General features: G+C 45.6%; 1 long non-coding RNA gene across 1 annotated transcript in view; it reads left to right on the top strand.

Moving 5' to 3' along the window:
• LOC119973126 overlaps positions 1-10,934 on the top strand; it is an 82,523-nt gene extending 71,589 nt beyond the window's left edge. The window contains exon 3 of the long non-coding RNA XR_005462242.1: positions 10,814-10,934. This is a non-coding gene — a long non-coding RNA (uncharacterized LOC119973126). The remainder of the gene's footprint in view (positions 1-10,813) is intronic.
• The last annotated feature ends 7,174 nt before the right edge of the window (positions 10,935-18,108 follow it).

The raw sequence follows: 18,108 nt of genomic DNA, 5'->3' as shown, positions 1-18,108 counted from the left end.
CTGGTGTTCCTCTCTCTCTCTCACTGGTGTTCCTCTCTCTCTCTCTCACTGGTGTTCCCCTCTCTCTCTCTCTCACTGGTGTCCATTCCTCTCTCTCTCTCTCTCTCACTGGTGTTCCTCTCTCTCTCTCACTGGTGTTCCTCTCTCTCTCTCTCACTAATGTTCTCTCTCTCACTGGTGTTCCTCTCTCTCTCTCACTGGTGTTCCTCTCTCTCTCTCTCACTGGTGTTCCTCTCTCTCTCTCACTGGTGTTCCTCTCTCTCTCACTGGTGTTCCTCTCTCTCTCACTGGTGTTCCTCTCTCTCTCTCTCTCTCTCACTGGTGTTCTCTCTCTCTCTCACTGGTGTTCTCTCTCTCTCTCACTGGCGTTCCTCTCTCTCTCACTGATTTTCTCTCTCTCTCTCTCTCTCTCTCTCTGATTCTCCCTCTCTCTTTAAGCAAAATGGGCCTAAAACTGACATTTTGAAGGAGAGGTGATCACATTGTTCTTAGAGGCTTGATTGTGTAAATGTAAAGTGGGTCTTTTCCCTAACTGTAGCCAAGTGGTCATGGTCCCAAAGGGTTGGTCTTTTCAGACATTAATGAGGTGAAATTGCTTCACGCTTCGAGTCATGGAGGAATAGAGCTTCGAACAGCACAGAAAGGGGCTTTTCAGCCCATTGTATCTGTACCATCCATCAAGCACCTATCCCCATTTTCCAACAATTGGTCCATTGCCTTGTGTGCTATGGTATTTGAAATGCTCATCAAAATGCTTCTTAAATGTCCTGAGTATCCTACCGCTGCCACCCTTACAGGCTGTGATTTCCAGATTCCCACCGCACTTTAGATGAAATAATCTTTCCTCCAATTCCTCTAATTCTCTTGCTCTAACCTTAAAGCTGTGTCCCCTTGTTTTTGACCCCTCTACTAAGGGGAAATGTTTCTTCCTATCTACCCTATATATATCCCTCATGACTTTGTACACCTCGATGAGGTCCCCCCTCAGACCTGTCTACTCCACAGAAACAAACCCCAGCTTATCCAGCCTTTTATTTGATTTATTGTCACAAGTACCAAAGAACAGTGAAAAGTATTTTTCTGCGGCCAAGGGAATGTACACAGTACGCACATAGTAGACAAAAAAGAATAATCAACAGAGTACATTGACAAATGGTACATCGACGAACAGTGATTGGTTACAGTGCGGAACAAGGGGCCAAGCAAAGCAAATACATGAGCAAGAGCAGCAAAGGACATCATAAATAGTATTCTTACAGGGAACAGATCAGTCTGAGGGAGAGTCGTTGAGGGGTCCAGTAGCTGTGGGGAAGAAGCTGTTCCTATGTCTGGATGTGCGGGTCTTCAGATTTCTGTATCTTCTGCCTGATGGAAGGGTCTGGAAGAAGGCAAAGCGTGGATGGGAGGGGTCTCTGATAATGCTGTCTGCCTTCCTGAGGCAGCGGGATGTGTAGACAGAATCAGTGTGAGGGTGGCAAGCTTGTGTGATGCGTTGGGCTGAGTTCACCACACTCTGCAGTTCGATTTTGGGCTGAGCAGTTGCCATACCAAGCTGTAATGCAGCCGGATAGGATGCTCTCTATGGCACATCTGTAGAAGTTTGTGAGAGTTGATGCAGACATGCCGAATTTCTTTAGCTCCCATAGGATGTAGCGACGTTGTTGGGCTTTCTTGACTATTGCATCAACGTGAGTGGACCAGGACAGACTATTGGTGATGGTGACCCGCAGGAACTTAAAGCGATCATCCATCTCCAATTCGGAACCATTGATGCAGGCCGGGGGGTGGGGGGGGGGGGGGGGGGAGAGAGAGAGAGAGAGAGAGAGAGAGAGAGAGTGCTGCTTTGCTTCCTGAAGTCGATGATCAGTTTCTTGGTCTTTCCGACATTTATAGGTTGTTTTCGGTACACCATGCAACCAAGTGATTTATATCCCTCCTGTATCCTCTCTTCATAGCTGGAATTCTCCAGCCCAGGCAACATCCTGCTGAATCTCCTCTGCACCTTCTCCAGTGCAATCACTTCCTTCCCGTAGTGTGTCGACCAGAACTGCACACAGTCTTCCAGCTGTGGTCTAATCAACGTTTTATACATATGCATTGTAACCTTCCTGCTCTTATATTCTGTGCCTCGGCTGATAAAGGCAAGGATTCTATATGCCTTCTTAACCATCGTGCCTACATTTCCTGTTGCCTTCAGGAATCTTTGGATATGCACCCCAGGGTCTCTCTGGTCCTCTGTACTTCCTGGAGTCCTTCCATTCATTGTGTATTCCCTTGCCTTGTTAGTCGTTCCCAAAATGCAGCAGCTCACAATTTTCAGGGTTAAATTCCATTTGCCATTATTCCATCCATCTGACCAGCCCATCTATATCATCCTGTAATCTTAAGGTTTTCCTCCTCACTATTTACCAGACCACCAATTTTCATATAATTTGCAAACTTACTGAATATACCGCTCCCCACCCCCTCAATTCATGCCAGCACTGATCCCTGTGGTGCACCACTGGACACAGGCTTCCAATCACAAAACTACCTTCATCAATCACCCTCTGCCTCCTGTCACTAAGCCAATTTTGGATCCAATTTGCCAAATTGCCCTGGATCCCATGGGCTCTTAAACATTTGGTCAGTTTACCATGCGGGACCTTTTCAAAAGCCTTACTAAAGTCCACGGAGATTACATCGACTGCGCTGCCCTCATCTACACACCTAGTAACCTCCTTGAAAAATTGAATCAAATTTGTTCAACATGATTCCCATTGACAAAGCCATACTGACTATCTTTGGTTAATCCTTGCCTCTCCAAGTGGAGATTGATTCCATCTGTCAGAGTTTTTTTTTCAATAGTTTCCCTTTCACTGATGTTTGACTCACTCACTGGCTTGTAAATATCTGTTTTTTCCCCCCACCTCCTTTTTCGAATAATGGTGCCATATTAGCTGTCCTCCAGTTCTCTGGCACCTTTCCTGTGGCCAGAGAGGGTTTGAAAATTAACGTCAGAGCCCCGTTGCCTCACACAAAAGCCTAGGATACATCTCATCTGGCCTGGAGATGTGTCCCCTTTTAAGCCTACTAAAACCGCTAACACCTCCTCCCCCTCAATGCTAATCAATTCAATTATATCACAGGGCAGCACGGTGGCCTAGTGGTTAGCACAACCGCCTCACGGCGCTGAGGTCCCAGGTTCGATCCCGGCTCTGGGTCACTGTCCGTGTGGAGTTTGCACATTCTCCCTGTATCTGCGTGGGTTTCGCCCCCACAACCCAAAAACGTGCAAGCTAGGTGGATTGGCCATGCTAAATAGCCCCTTGATTGGAAAAATGATTGGGTACACTAAATTTATTTTTTTAAAAATCAATTATATCACAGTCCCCCTCCCTAATACCTATATCATACTTCTCCCTGGTGAACACAGACGCAAAATACTTACTTAATGCCTCAACTGCTACTTTCAGCCATACACACAGCTTTCCACTTTAGAATTTAGAACAGTACAGCACAGAACAGGCCCTTCGGCCCTCGATGTTGTGCCGAGCAATGATCACCCTACTCAAGTCAACGTATCCACACTATACCAGTAACCCAACAACCCCCCCCCCCCCCATTAACCTTATTTTTTTTTAGGACACTAAGGGCAATTTAGCATAGCCAATCCACCCAGCCCGCACATCTTTGGACTGTGGGAGGAAACCGGAGCACCCGGAGGAAACCCACGCACACACGGGGAGGACGTGCAGACTCCGCACAGACAGTGACCCAGCCGGGAATCGAACCTGGGACCCTGGAGCTGTGAAGCATTTATGCTAACCACCATGCTACCGTGCTGCCCCAGGGTAGGTCCCAAATGAGTCCTACTCTTTCCCTGGTTACCCTCTTGTTCTTGATATACTTATAAAACACCTTGGGATTTTCCTTTATTTTGTCCACCAGTGTTTTTTCATTCGCTCGCCGAAATTATTTTTTCAGGACCCCTGCACTTTCTATATTCCTCTTGGGTATCTATCGTTTTGAACCTTTGAAACCTGCCATGATCCACCTTTTAAATCCTTATCCATTGCTTTATGTCCCTGGAATTGTTCGGCCCATCCTTTACCTTTGCAGACACAAGTTGTCACTGTACTCTCTCTATTCCCTTTCTGAATGATTCCCACTGCTCTGATATGGATCTTCCTACAGTGAAGTAGCTGCTCCCAGTCCACTTTGGCCTGACTCGGTCTTATCACATTAAAATTGGGTCTTTCCCTAATTCAGAAACCATGGGCGGGATTCTCCGGTCACCGACGCTGAAATCGTGTTTGTCGATTGGCCAGAGAATAACCGATTCCATCCAAATCGGGGCGGTGCCGCTTTCGCAATGCTCCGCTCCCACCAAAGCAGCGTACTCACAGAGTACGTCGTGCACCATATCGACGGCCTCAGGATGTTGCCTGAGGCCCACCGCCCAATGCTCTGACCCCGACCGGTCGAGGTCCCGATGGCGTGGGTCTCTCATGGTCTCACCCATCGGGAACTCGGCATGGCGGCTGCAGATTCAGTCCAGCGCCGCCACAGTTGGGGGAGGCCGATCCACGGACTGGGGGCATTGTTGGGGGCATTGTTGGGGGGGGGGGGGGGGTCCGAGGTTCGTGGGCCGGCCAAAAGGGGGACACTATTTCGCAGGTTGGGTCCACGTGCGACCGGCACCATGTTGCATGGCCACGGACCCCGGCTAGAGCCAGGTGCTCTATGCTGCCGGCATGCTAGCCTCCAGCTACACGAGGATTGGTAGCCGTTTTGCGCCAAATGTTCGGGCATAAAACGCCACTGTTTACACGCCGGCGGGAGGGCATAGCCTCACAATCAGAGAATCCAGCCCCTTATTTCAAGTCCATCTTTGTCCTTTCTCATAACTACTATAAATCTTACTGAGCTATGGTCACTATCACCAAAATGCTTCCTCACTGATACCACTTCCCTGGCTTCATTCCCTAGAATTAGGCCAAGTACCGCCCCCTCTCTTAGAGGACTTTCTACATGTTGTCTCAAAAAGCTCTCATGGATGCACTTTGAGAATTCGCCCCTCTTAGCCTTTCACACTTTGTCTGTTCCAATTAATATCAGGAAAATTGAAGCCCCGTACTATTCGTACCTTATTACTTTTTCACTTCTCTGAGATTTGTCCACATAGCTTCTTCTATCCCTTCCTGACTGTTTAGAGGCCTGTAGTACACTCCAATCAACGTGAATGCCCCCTTTTGTTATGAGGGCAATGAGTTTTTCAAATCCCAGAGAAATGTAAATGTTCAGTCATTGAGTATATTCAAAGCTGAGATTAATAGATCTTTGAATGCCAAGGGAATCAAAGAGTATTGAAGGAAAGTGGCATTAAGATTGAGGATCAGCTAACAGAAAAGACAGAGGGAGCTGTATGGTCTATTGCCGCTCCTTTCCTGCGTTCTTGCATTTGTTCTTAATAATCCATGCATTTGCTAATTTTCCTCTCATTCACCAATTTTTGTTTTCCCCCATTTGCTAAATTCTTCACCATCGCTGGCACTCCTCCTCATGGATTTCCACTCATATTTGCTGACTTTTTACCATCTTTTGGCAACATGGGTGTGATCTGTGGTCACTGTCAGCAGGCAGCCTCACGAAGATCAGCCAATTCTGTAGGTTCTGAACCCCCAGGGAAGCAACCTACTTACCGGCCTTCTGGCTTGAGTTATGTGTGCGGAACAGAGGAAAACACTGGGGAAAGGTAATGGGCGGGATTCTCTCAGCCCGGGACCGGGCCGGGAATCACCGCGACCGGCGAAAATCGTGCCCCGACACCGGGACGCGATTCTCCGTAGAGAGGAAAATCGCCGCCATTGGCGCCAACATGGTGCCGGCCGGGGGCCGCTCTATGGGGCCCCCCCCCCCCGGCGATTCTCCGCCCGGGGTGGGCTGAGCGGCCCTACCGAAAAACCCGGGTCCCGCCGGCGGCGTTCTAATCTGCTCTTAGCCGGCAGGACCTCGGCGTGGAAGGGTCCGGGGGCGGCTTCTGGGGGAGGAGGGGGGCCCAACCCCGGGTGGGTGCCTCCGCTGTGGCCTGGTCCGCGAACGAGACCCACTGATTGGCGGGCCGGCCTCTCGGGCTGGGGGCCTCCTTCTGCGCCGATGCCACTGCGCATGTGCGGACTCCGCGGTGCCCAGTTGATGCCGGAATCAGCAGCTGGAGCGGCATGGGTTGCTCCAGTTCTGTGCTGGCCCTCGGCAGGGGCCAGAATTGCTGATCCTGAGGCCGTGTTGACGCCATTGGGAAACGCGACTGCTTTTACGACGGCGTCAAAACTTAGCCTCAGGATCAGAGAATCCTGCCCAACATCTCTCTTTCAGAAATCCCACCGTTTGATGTGGGGGATTTCTGTTGAGGCCTGAAAGGACTTGCCACTTAATCTCTCCAATGTGCTCTATCTGCTGGAGTTTCAAATAACCCACTTATTCCTTAACAAAGAACAATACAGCACAGGAACTGGCCCTTCGGCCCTCCAAGCCTGTACCGGTCATGATACCAACCTTTGCCAAAACCATCAGCACTCCCTTGTTGCATATCCCTCTATACCCATCCTATCCATGTGTTTGTTAAGATGTCTTTTGAACGCCATTAATATAGCTGCTTCCACAACCTCTTCTGGCAGCTTGTTCCAGGCACTCACCTCCCTCTGCGTAAAAAACCTGCCTCGCACATCTCCTCTAAACTTTGACCCACGGACCTTAAACTATGCCCCCTGGTGACTGACCCCTCCACCCTGGGAAAGACTGCCTGCCCATTCACTATATCTATGTCCCTCATAATCTTATAGGCCTCTATCAGGCCACCCCTCGACCTCCTTCTTTCTAATGAAAACAGTCCGAGTCTATTCAGCCTCTTCACGTAGCAAATACCCTCCAGACCTGGCAACATCCCAGTAAACCTCCACTGCACCCTCTCCAAATCCGCCACATCCTTCTGGTTGTGTGGCGACCAGAATTGTGCGCAATATTCCAAGTGCGGCCTGACCAAGGTTCTATACAACTGACAGTTTTTATACTCGATGCCCCGTCCAATGAAGGCAAGCATTCCGTATGCTTTCTTGACCACCGTGTCCACTTGTGCTGCCACCTTCAAAGATCTGTGGACCTGCACGCCCAGATCTTTCTGACTTTCTATATTCCTAAGAGTTTTGCCATTTAATCTATATTTCCCCTCTATATTACTCAGCACTGGATACTTCTGGGAGGTGCAACTCCAGAATTCTGACAGTCTCATAGGCTTTTGGTGTGTTTTTAATGTGGTACCACAAAGAAGATACAACAGCTCCAGCAGATTCTGTTGTCCAAGATGTACACTGCCTTTTTTGAGTCTTTGGCTGTCTCTTACTTTTAAGAAAATGATCCATCTTCACAGTCCTCTTGCCAGTAGCTGGAAAACGGAAGCAACTCTGCTTCGTGATTTGGAGCCTAAAGCAGGTACATGCAAGGCCGCTTGATGTCAGATGTACATGCTGGGCGCATGATCTGCTCACTGCTGCCATTTCTGGCTCGAAGACTGCATACAGTCTCATTTACTTTCCTTCAAAAGGTGGCAGCGGCTGTTGGGCGTCTCTCCCACAATCTGGACTACCGCGGGATTGGCACAACTGATCGCTTCACGACCTTTTCGATACACGCCCATGTGTTGCGACCTGCACTTTGAAAAGCCCTGTACTAGTCCACTCAAATTGCAACACTGATACTCATAGAAAAACATGAGCCACTGACAATACACTTGCCAGATGTAGCCAACCTTATCATCCATACATGGCTTCAGGATGTCACTTATGATATTTCACCGTAGTGACATTGAAGTCCACAAATCACAAGGTAATGAAATGAAAATCGCTTATTGTCACAAATAGGCTTCAAATGAAGTTACTGTGAAAAGCCCCTAGTCGCCACATTCCAGCGCCTGTTCGGGGAGGCTGGTACGGGAATTGAACCTGCGCTGCTTGTCTTGGTCTGCTTTACAAACCAGCTATTTTGCCCACTGTGCTAAGCAGAAAGACAGGGCATTATGGAAATATTGAGAGCACATTTGGGATGATTGGGAGGATCTGGACCTGGACTAGGATCTGGAAACAGGAGTTTCAGAGATTATAGGGATGCAGCCAGGAAATGGAATTTTGACCAAGACCATTGTGGAGAGGGAAGAAAAGGGAGATGGAGAGATGATAAGACTGTAACCAAGACAGAACCTGGAGATGGTAAGTGGTTCAAATTGGGAGATTGGGGATGAGTGCAAAGCTTGATGGTGGCAAGAGAGTAGAACTGGGTGACTGTAAAATGAAGAAGGAAAGAAAACTTGAAAAAAATAGAAAATAGGAAGAGGAGTATTGGCAAAGGAAATGAAGTCAAACAAAAAGGATGTTAGAAGAATAGAAAGATAGAATGGAGAAATATGAAGAAATGATAATGGATTAGCTTTTACTAATGATTGAAGAATATTTGAACTCCTGGGTCCTTCTATCTGGAATGCCCACCCTAAACCTCAATCTCTCTGTGAGGTAATGCATGGAGGCCTGTCTCCTTACCTTGCCCCACTTTTGTGGAGTGATGCCCCTCAAGCTACGTATAACCAAATGTGTCTCTCCAGTGGACAGAAATGCTCTTTGGTGGACTATAGCTAATTGCTTATTTACTGTGTGTCTTTACAAACCCCTTCCAAATGTATCTTTTTAATTGTGTTTTTGGTTTCTCCTAATCTTGTCCTCCCTGGTTCAGGGAAGATATATTCCAATGATCTACCTGTGAGGCATGTTGGAATATTCTTCATTTTGAAAGTATCATATCAATGCAAAGTGTTGTTTAGTTGTGAGAATAATTGGGATACAGAGACTTGGATTTCAATGTGGGCTGACACTAGCCCAATTCATTAAAGAGAACAGAGTTTAATATGAGGCGCACAAAGACAAGTAGCTTTTTCTCACTTCATTCAGCCTGGTAGATTAGCAGAAAACCCTTTGGTGCTGTCTTTAAAATGGAAGCAGTGCAGTTTTGGGCAATGTGCAAGATGGCAAAATAAAAAAAATCTGACAGAGCCTCACAAGATAGTATTATTTTCAGTAAAGAAAACTGACAGCTCTCATTGACTTGAAATAGATCAAAGTGGCCACATCAAAGAGCCGTCTTGTAAAAGGACATGTGAAATCTGAACTGACTGTTCTCTCTCGGTATCATCAATTATTTGCAATAGAAAGGTTTTCTGTCTTATTTGTATTCTTCATTTCTGACATTCAACATTAGAATGTGTGTGCTATATTGTCGTCATTGATGGAAGCAGAAAGAAATGTATTTTATTCCAGTGCTCAAACTGAGCAACCTTGGGTAAATAGGCATCAAACCTCTAAAATTGCTTTCATATCTCAAAGATTACATCGAGTATTAATTATTGGGCTGTTGAATTGATGACACGCAGTTCAGAGTGAAGCTTTTTTTTATATTAAGGTCCTGAGACCTTATTTCCAAAATAAACATGATAATTAGAATTGCAGTGACTTGTCCTCATGGTTCCAGACACATATTAAATTACTCTTGCTTTTCAATTGCTGATCCTCGCATTCATTGCTTCTGGGCACTGGGAGCAGCTACTAAAGACAAATTATCTTCGAGTTGCCCTAGGATTGCGCTTCTGCAGAGAAGAACATTAAAAAGTCAGACCATTCGAGCCAGTGAAATTCACCCATTTACTACACTGGACCTGATCACTTTGAATGACCCCAACATTTCAATCTAATTACTGACCTGAGAATATGCCGCACATTTATAATTTTCTAGATGCAAAGAAGATTGATTATGTATCAACAATTGGCCTTGTACTCGTTGCTTAGCTTTGCTTTTTGCCTTTGTTTCTTCTTTCCCCCATAAACATTTGATCATGCCAAAGGATCCCACATGACCCTGCTCTTGGGCCACTGCCACTGGAGGTAGGCAAAAGAGTATCCTAAGCCTGACTATTTTTCCTGTCAGAAAGCTGTCACTCGGCCCCTCCCTGTCAGCACTTCTGAGATCAGAAGGATAACACCCACAACCTGCCCTATTTGCGCAGCTTGGAACCACACCAGAGCACCATCATTGGCAGATCGCTGATCAAAATAAGTCTTAGCTGAGAGGGCTATGCCGAAGGAGCGACAGAGCCCCCCAGGACTTGAGAGCGAAATGGAGCTTATTTCGGTCAAGCTCTTGAGCACAGCCGTTTCTGTGAACATTACCCCATTTTGCCCACCTCTCACACACTCAGACAAGCATGCAGCCGTTGCGTGTGCAATGCGATGGGCACAGCACGGCAGCTTTTCAAGACACTTCAGTGTTATCACTAACATCTGTGAGATGTGTCATATTATCTTCATGACCTGGACATTCATAATCATTCATCATCGCTGGGTCGATAGTCTGGAAACCCTACCACCATATTAACTGCACAACTTCAAAAATAAGTAGCTCCACCACCTTTATGGGAAAAGGATGGTCCTTGCCAGTGTCAGCCGCATCCTTATAAAATAGATTTGACATACCTGATCAGATGCTGTTTTAGTGGCGGCCCTTTGGCATTCATTGCTCATTATAAGTCATTAACTGCTTTGATCTGTAAGGACAGAGGCATTATGTTATGTTATGCACAAGGGTAGGTTTCAGCCAGCAAAGGTGTGAATCGGACTGTTGCTTCCTGATTACAAAGTTTAGTTTCTGTATTAGTTGAGCACCCTGATGTTGTTCGAAGCTGAGTAAATTCTGAGGTTTGGTTGATGCTAATTGGTTCGATGTAAATTCCTTGTAGGAACCTGGGTGCTCCCTGATGTCAGTGAAAACAACAGGAAATCGCTGTCTTCCTTCCCTTGGTGGATAATGCACACATGCCAGCCACAAGAATTTTGGAATAAATTTGAGTTCTGCAGAGCTATACTCAGACTGCATTAATAACCTGCCTTTGAGCTGGGTTTACATTTACTGATTGGCAGGGAAAAGATTTTCTTTCCAAGGAATGGTGCGTGCTTTTACAGACTAGTAAATATTTGTGTGAATATTGCAGTCTGCTGTACAATTGTATCCAGCATATGTAATGCTAGCACAGAACTATAGGGGCGTGATCTGGAGAGGGGCCACTATGCTGCATCTTTGGCGTTTTCTTCATGACAATTCTCCACACAGGACTGACACAAGAGTTGTAAGTGAATGGTATGTCACTCCCCAGGTGGTTTAGTGAGAAAGGTCCCCTCCCAGTGTGCTACTGAGACCCAGGTTGAATGTTAAGATTGCTGTCCTAAACAGTGGCAGTTGTACACCTGGTTTCAGACAACAACTGGTTACCCCACACATGAATAGCTCATCGACTTTCAGTACCTAGGCACAGACACACCGAATGACCACTGAAATAGGGTGCCAGTAAACCATTGGCATCCAAGTAATTCTAGCCCAGCAAAAAACAGTACTTTCAGGAAACAAGACAAGAATATCAGTGTGAGGGCAAGGGGCACAACAACAACTTGTATTTGCATTGTGCTTTAACATAAAACTTCCCAAAGCCTTTCACAGGATTATTATAAAACAAAATATGACACCGCTTAAGGAGATATTGGGCCCGGCAGCCAGAAACTTGTTCAAAATGGTGTGTTTTTTTTTAAAAGGTATGTTGATTAAAGTTTTACATAATAACCAACACAACCGAGAACACAAGAATGCAAAAAATAACAAGCAAACATGAAAGAAAAAAAAACACACAATTAACTTAAATACTGTAACCAAGCTAAACTTCCTGACAGTGTCTGAATCCTTGCAAAATACAATAAATGGTTTCCATCTTTGGCATTACCATCACCGAATCCCCCGCAATTAACATCCTGAGGGTTACCATTGCTCAGAAACTGGACTAGCCGTTTTAACACTGTGGCTACCAGAGCAAACCAAAGGCTAAAACTCCTACCACAAGCAACTCATCTCCTGACCCCCCTCCCCCAATCTGTCCACCACAAGTCAGGAGTGTAATGGAATACTCTCCGTTTGCCTGGATGAGTGCAGCTCCAACAACATTAAAGAAGCTCAACACTATCCAGGACGAAGCAGCCCGCTTGATTGCTCCCCCTTCCACAAACAATCAATCCCTCCACCACCGAAGAACGGTGGCAGCCTTGTGCGCCATCTACAATACGCACAGCAGAAACTCGCCATGGGTCCTTGGGCTGCACCTTCCAAACGCGCAACCACTACCATCTACAAGGACAAGATCAGCACATATCTGGGAGATCCACCACCTGGAGGATCTCCCCCCCCCCAAGTCGCTCACCACTCCGACTTGGAAATATATCGCCATTCCTTCACTGTCACTGGGTCAAAGACCTGGAACTCCCTCCCTAACAGTACTGTGGGTGTACCTACACATTAACCTCAGGAACTGCAGTGGTTTGAGAAGCTAACTCGCCACCACCACCTTCTGATGGGCAACTCAGAATGGGCAATAAATGCTAGCTTGACCTCATCCTGGAAATGAATTTAAAAAAAGGTAGCACCTCTCCGCATATCCCCTGATGATGAATTTGATTTTCTCCAAGTGAATGACATTAAGCCACCTAACCAAGCAGAGGCACTGGGCAGAGTGGGAGCCCTCCTACCAGGCAATATTCACCTCCAGGCTATCAGTGAGGCAAAGATGACAACATCCCAGTAGTGGTCAAAATTACATTTCCTGGCTGCATTCCTATAATCTCTGAAACTCCTGCTTCCAGATCAAGGCTCTATCATCCCATTCATCCCCTTAGCAAGCAGCTTAACATCTGCTTTTTAAGGCGAGATAGGGGAAATAGACGCTTGAGCAAGGGTCAGAAGCAATGACCCCCAGGATTTGGGAGTCATCGAACATTTCCAATAATAAAGGTACAAGCCGTTCTGAGAATTTCTTGTAAAATTTGATCTGAAAGCCATCTGGACAAAGGACCTTGCCAGACAGCAACAGCCCAATACATTTGGATTGGATTGGATTCGTTGATTGTCACGTGTACCATGGCACAGCGAAAAGCATTGTTCTGTGTACAATTCAGACAGAGGGCAAACATAAAATCTCGTTGGAGTGCAACCGTGTCCAACTCACTGCTCTTATCCATCTTGACAGTTGGAATGGGCAGACTGTCCATAAATTTAGACCTGACCTATTTATCTACAGGTGGCTCTAAATTATAAAGATTGCAGTAATAGGATTTAAAAGCTGCATTGACCTGAGGAGCGGTAATGAGCTTGCCGTCCGGATTGAGTATCAGGATCCTCACGGGAGACCTTTTGACGTTTAAGTTGATGAGCCAGGAGAAGATTGGCCTTCTCTCCATAAAAAGTGCCACTGGAGCACTGTAACTGACATACCGCTCTGTTAGTGGACAGTAGCTTGAACTGTATCTGTCATTTTTTCCTGTTTGCCAATAGCTCTGCGGTAGGATCAAGCGGGTACTGGTGATCTACCTCTGGAATGGAATCCACCAGCCTCTGCTGTTGTCAGCTTCATTGCCTACGGCACATATGTCCTGTAAGAAATAATTGTCCCCTAAGGATGGCCTTTAGAGCCTCCCACAGCGTCGAAGGGGAGATGTAGTCGGACATCTTTGTGTTTATACAGCCGTCTATGGAGGCTCACAAAATTTTTTATCAGCCAATAATGTTATATCTAATTTCCAAGGTGGCCATTGGGTGTAGCCAGATTCTAGCAGCAAATAAATAAAGTGTGGGGCATGGTCAGATGTAATAATTGCGAGGGTGGCACGGTGGCGCAGTGGCTGGTACTGCTGAGGACCCTGGCTTGATCCCGGCGCCGGGTCACTGTCCGTATGGAGTTTGCACATTCTCCCCGTGTTTGCGTGGATCACACCCCCACAACCTATTGATGTGTAGGATAGGTAGATTTGCCGTGTTAAATTGCCCCTAATTGGAAACAAAATGAATCGGGTACTCTAACTTTACAAAACTAAAGAAAAAAACCAGAAAAAAGGCATTAAGGACACAACCAAAGAACAAGAAATACAAAGTGACCATCTACAAAGCCTTTAACAGGCAGCACGGTGGCCTAGTGGTTAGCACAGCTACCTCACGGCGCTGAGGTCCCAGGTTCGATCCCGGCTCTGGGTCACTGTCCGTGTGGAGTTTGCACATTCTCCCCGTGTCTGCGTGGGTTTCACCCCCACAACCCAAAAATGTGCAGAGTAGGTAGATTGGCCACACTAAATTGCCCCTTAATTGGAAAAAATAATTGGGCAATCTAAATTTTAAAAAAAAATTCAAAGCCTTTAAACAGATTATACATCGCACAACATTTTGCTTTTTAACAAAAGAGTCCGCATCTCCCGACATGTCAAAAAAGTGGTCTTTTTCCCAGAAGATGACTTTAAGACAAGCTGGATAGACCATCTCGAACCTGACTCCCCTCTTCTACAAACAGGCTTTTGCTCCATTAAAAACGGCTCTTATTTTAACTAACTCTGCTCTCATGTCCTGATACTATGGAATGGATTGGCCTTCACACTTGAAATCACAGTGCTCCCTTGCGCATGGAAAAACCCTAAGTTTGTCTTTAAAACATGCATGTGGCAGATCTTCAGAATGAGGCTTCGGTTAAAGTGAGCGATGCGTGCGGTTTAATTCAGGGGGGATGCAAATCCACTCTCATCCACCACACTGAGGAACGTGTCTGAATGAGGATGCGACCCACAATCCCCTCCGGTAACCCTACAATTCGGATGTTATGTCTCCTGGACCTGTTCTCCAGGTCATGCAGTTTGGTTTTTAATGATTTATTGACTTCAACCATCAAAGCCAGATCGGACTCCAGGGAGGTGATCCAATCACTATGATCCAATAAAGCCACCTCCATGCTCTTAATTATGGCTCCATGGGATTCAACGGTCTGACTTGTGGTTTCAAGAACCAAATGAATGGGGACCAGGCCTCTTCAATTGATCTTTTAAGGTCCACTGCCAAGTTTTGTCAGTTGTTTATCAAGCTCCTTCACCAAAATATGGGAGAGAGCCTCGGCCGTCAGTGGAGTGGTTGGACAAGAAAAAGCCACCTCCGCCATCTTACCTCCATTTGATCCCTGAGAGGGTGCAGAATCCGTTAATGAGTTTTGGCTCAAAACGTTTTTGGCTTTGCTTCCCTTGAGCATCTAAGAGAAGGGGAACTCTACCCCGTAATATTTCAAGAGTTTCCGAGAAGTAAGTGATCTGTGGCGCCAAGAGAAAGGGCAAAAGGTCAGTTCTCCAGCGAAAGCCACCTCATATGTGTCTTCCCCTTGCATTCCGTCACCGCTAGTCCCCCCAAGGTACATTTTAAAGATTATCTCAATAGAGCAAAGCGTGCTGAAGTTACAGCCAGAATGAATAAAATTGAGCATACCCAAGATGCCTGAATTAGACGAGTGCAGATATCTTAGAGATGTGTAGCTGGAGGAAATAACAGAAATGGGGAGGGGCTAGGCCATGGAGAGATTTGCAAACAATGATGGCGATTTTAGAATCAAGAATTTTCTTGACTGGGAGCCAAAATAGGTCAACAAGCGCAGGAATAATAGGCAATTGGAACTTTGCACGAGTTAAGTGATGGACAGCTGAGTTATGGATGACCTGTACTTTATGGAGGATGGAATGTGAGAGGCCAGAGAGGCGTGCATTGGAATAGGTGAGTTTAGAGGTAATGAAAACATGAATGACGGTTTCAACAGTAGATGAGCCGAACCAGAAACGAAGTTGGGTGGTTATGGAGGTGAAAATGGGGGTTCTGAATGATGGCATGAAAATGTGGTCAGAAGTTCACGTCAGGGTCAAATATGCTACGAAGGTTGCAAACAGTTTTGGTCAGGGTTAGGGTTTCCCTGAAGTGTTGAGTGATGTGTAATCCTTTGTACTACTTGCAGCGGTTCGAAAAATAGGAAGCTTCACTTTTATGATAACTTGAAAACTTCCCTGACTGATCAATATCCTGGATGAGCTAGTTAGCTAGTTCTATGGAAGTTGTAGTTAGCTGTTATGGCAATATATTTTTCATTGGGCTCCTTTAGTAGACTCCCTTTTGTTACAAATCAAATCAACAGAAAAATGTGGTGTTGTACTTGATGTTCCAATACCACATATGGGAGGAATCTATTGTAAGGCAGTGCTCTCCATCCAGAAAGGGGTTAATGGGAGTTTTTTTCTCTCAGTCCAGTGCCTCAGGCTGGTTTATTTTGATTTGTTTACTTGAGGCAAACACCATAATTGTGAATTGATTATAAAGTCAGATAAGCTATTTATGAATGATTTGTTTCTCTTCCCTCTTTTATCACTGGTGTCAATTGGGCAGGGCCCAATGCCAATTATATTATATCGCAAGATATTAAACCTGTACACTTAAATGGAATTTTTTCATTATTTCCCTGATTTGCGTGGTGTACATTTCGCTGAACCTTGGTGACTGGAGTAAACATTGACATGGTGCATTATTTACACGTCGCTATAGTCTGACCGTAAATGCTCCAGGAATGAGGGGTTTTGTTGCGTAGACCTCTGATGTGGTGAAGTGGTGTCATTAAGGAGTGAAAGAGCTTGCAGGATGTCACAATCATTGAATTCCTTTTGAAGTACAGTTACTATTGCGGGCAAACAAAACAGCTAATTTTCACAAGCACGGTCCCACATTCTGCAAATGAGATGGATTACCTTTTTAGTCTATTTTTGTAGCATTGATAGGCGGATGAATGTTGGTTCGGGCAGTGGAAGAGTTCCCTTGTTCATCCTCAAGTTGCAGCTTGGAGTCTTTTACTTTCATGGTTGAGTAAGAAGATTTTGAAGATGTCATGGAGTGAGGCGGTTTTGAAGGTGTGGAGAAAAGCAATAAAGTGGTGGAGGTTAGGGAGAGAGCACTACTGTGGAGCCCCATGGTGGGAACACAAAACATACCTGAGTGGTAAGAGCAGAGAGTGTGTATTAGGAGGATGACAATATGTTTGCATCTTCCCAAGGCATTTTTTACTGCATTAAAATTACCACTTAAATGTAGGTTTGTTCTCTAGAAAGAAGGGGTTGTATTTATCCAGCACACTTCCTGTACATTGGATGTCTCAAAACACCTTACAGTGAACAAAACACTTTTGAAGTGAATGTAGAAACCACAGCATCCGATATGAACACTGCATGTCCCGCAAACAGTGATGTGATAGTATCCGCATCATTGTTTTTTCAGTGACATTGATTGAAGAATTGGTCATTGCAGATAACTCCGATGCTCTGCTTCAAAATGGCTTTGGGGATTTTTTTGTTAGATTCTCCTTTGAGGACCAAAAGGGCCTTGATTTAATGTCACACCTGGAACACAGCATCTCTATCAGTGCAGCTGTCCCTCAATTCTGCAGTCTTGTGTCAGCCTTGTCTTAGATTGAGATGATTGCAGAGCGAGTACAGTGAGGCCATCTGGAATTTGAAAACAATAAAGCATATTTTAAATCACTGGAGATTGGCAGCCTGTGGAGGACGTTGAGGACAGGGCAAGATACGTTTTAGAACTTAATATGGGACAGGATATGAGTAGCATATTTTTGGTTGTGTTTGAGCTTAGTAGGGTAGACCTCAGGAGGCTGGTGCAGAGGATGTTTGAAAAATGCAGCCTGGAGGTGAATAAAACATCAATGAGAGCTTCACTGTAACAAGGGGCAAGCTAAAACAGACGCAGGCTACGTTACGGAGATCAGAAAGTGCAGTCTTCGAAGACTGAACCAATGTGGAAATTGAAGTAAGAAAGAACATCAAGTTTACATCACTCATGGTTCAAAGTTCAAAGCTGAAAGGGGGTGGAATCAGCTTCTCAGACAGAAATCTTTTGACGGGAATAGAACAGGATGAATCCAGAGTTACTGTTGAGTTAGGAGGAAGTTCTGTCACATCTGGGACTTGCTGACAAGGCAGACAGAAGACATGTCTCTCACAAAGAAGGTCTGGACAACTTTGAAAGTTACCTAATTTCATGTGGTTACATCAAACCACATGATCTTACCCCACAGGTGTCAGATTGAACCCTCACAACATTATTGATATTATTTGTGGAAAAAGTGCATCTCCCAAAGCAATGGAG

Source organism: Scyliorhinus canicula, chromosome 11, assembly GCF_902713615.1.
Source record: "Scyliorhinus canicula chromosome 11, sScyCan1.1, whole genome shotgun sequence".
NCBI classification, from domain to species: domain Eukaryota; kingdom Metazoa; phylum Chordata; class Chondrichthyes; order Carcharhiniformes; family Scyliorhinidae; genus Scyliorhinus; species Scyliorhinus canicula.
The sequence above is the reverse complement of the archived record's forward strand: the minus strand, read 5'-3'. Positions and strand labels throughout refer to the sequence as shown.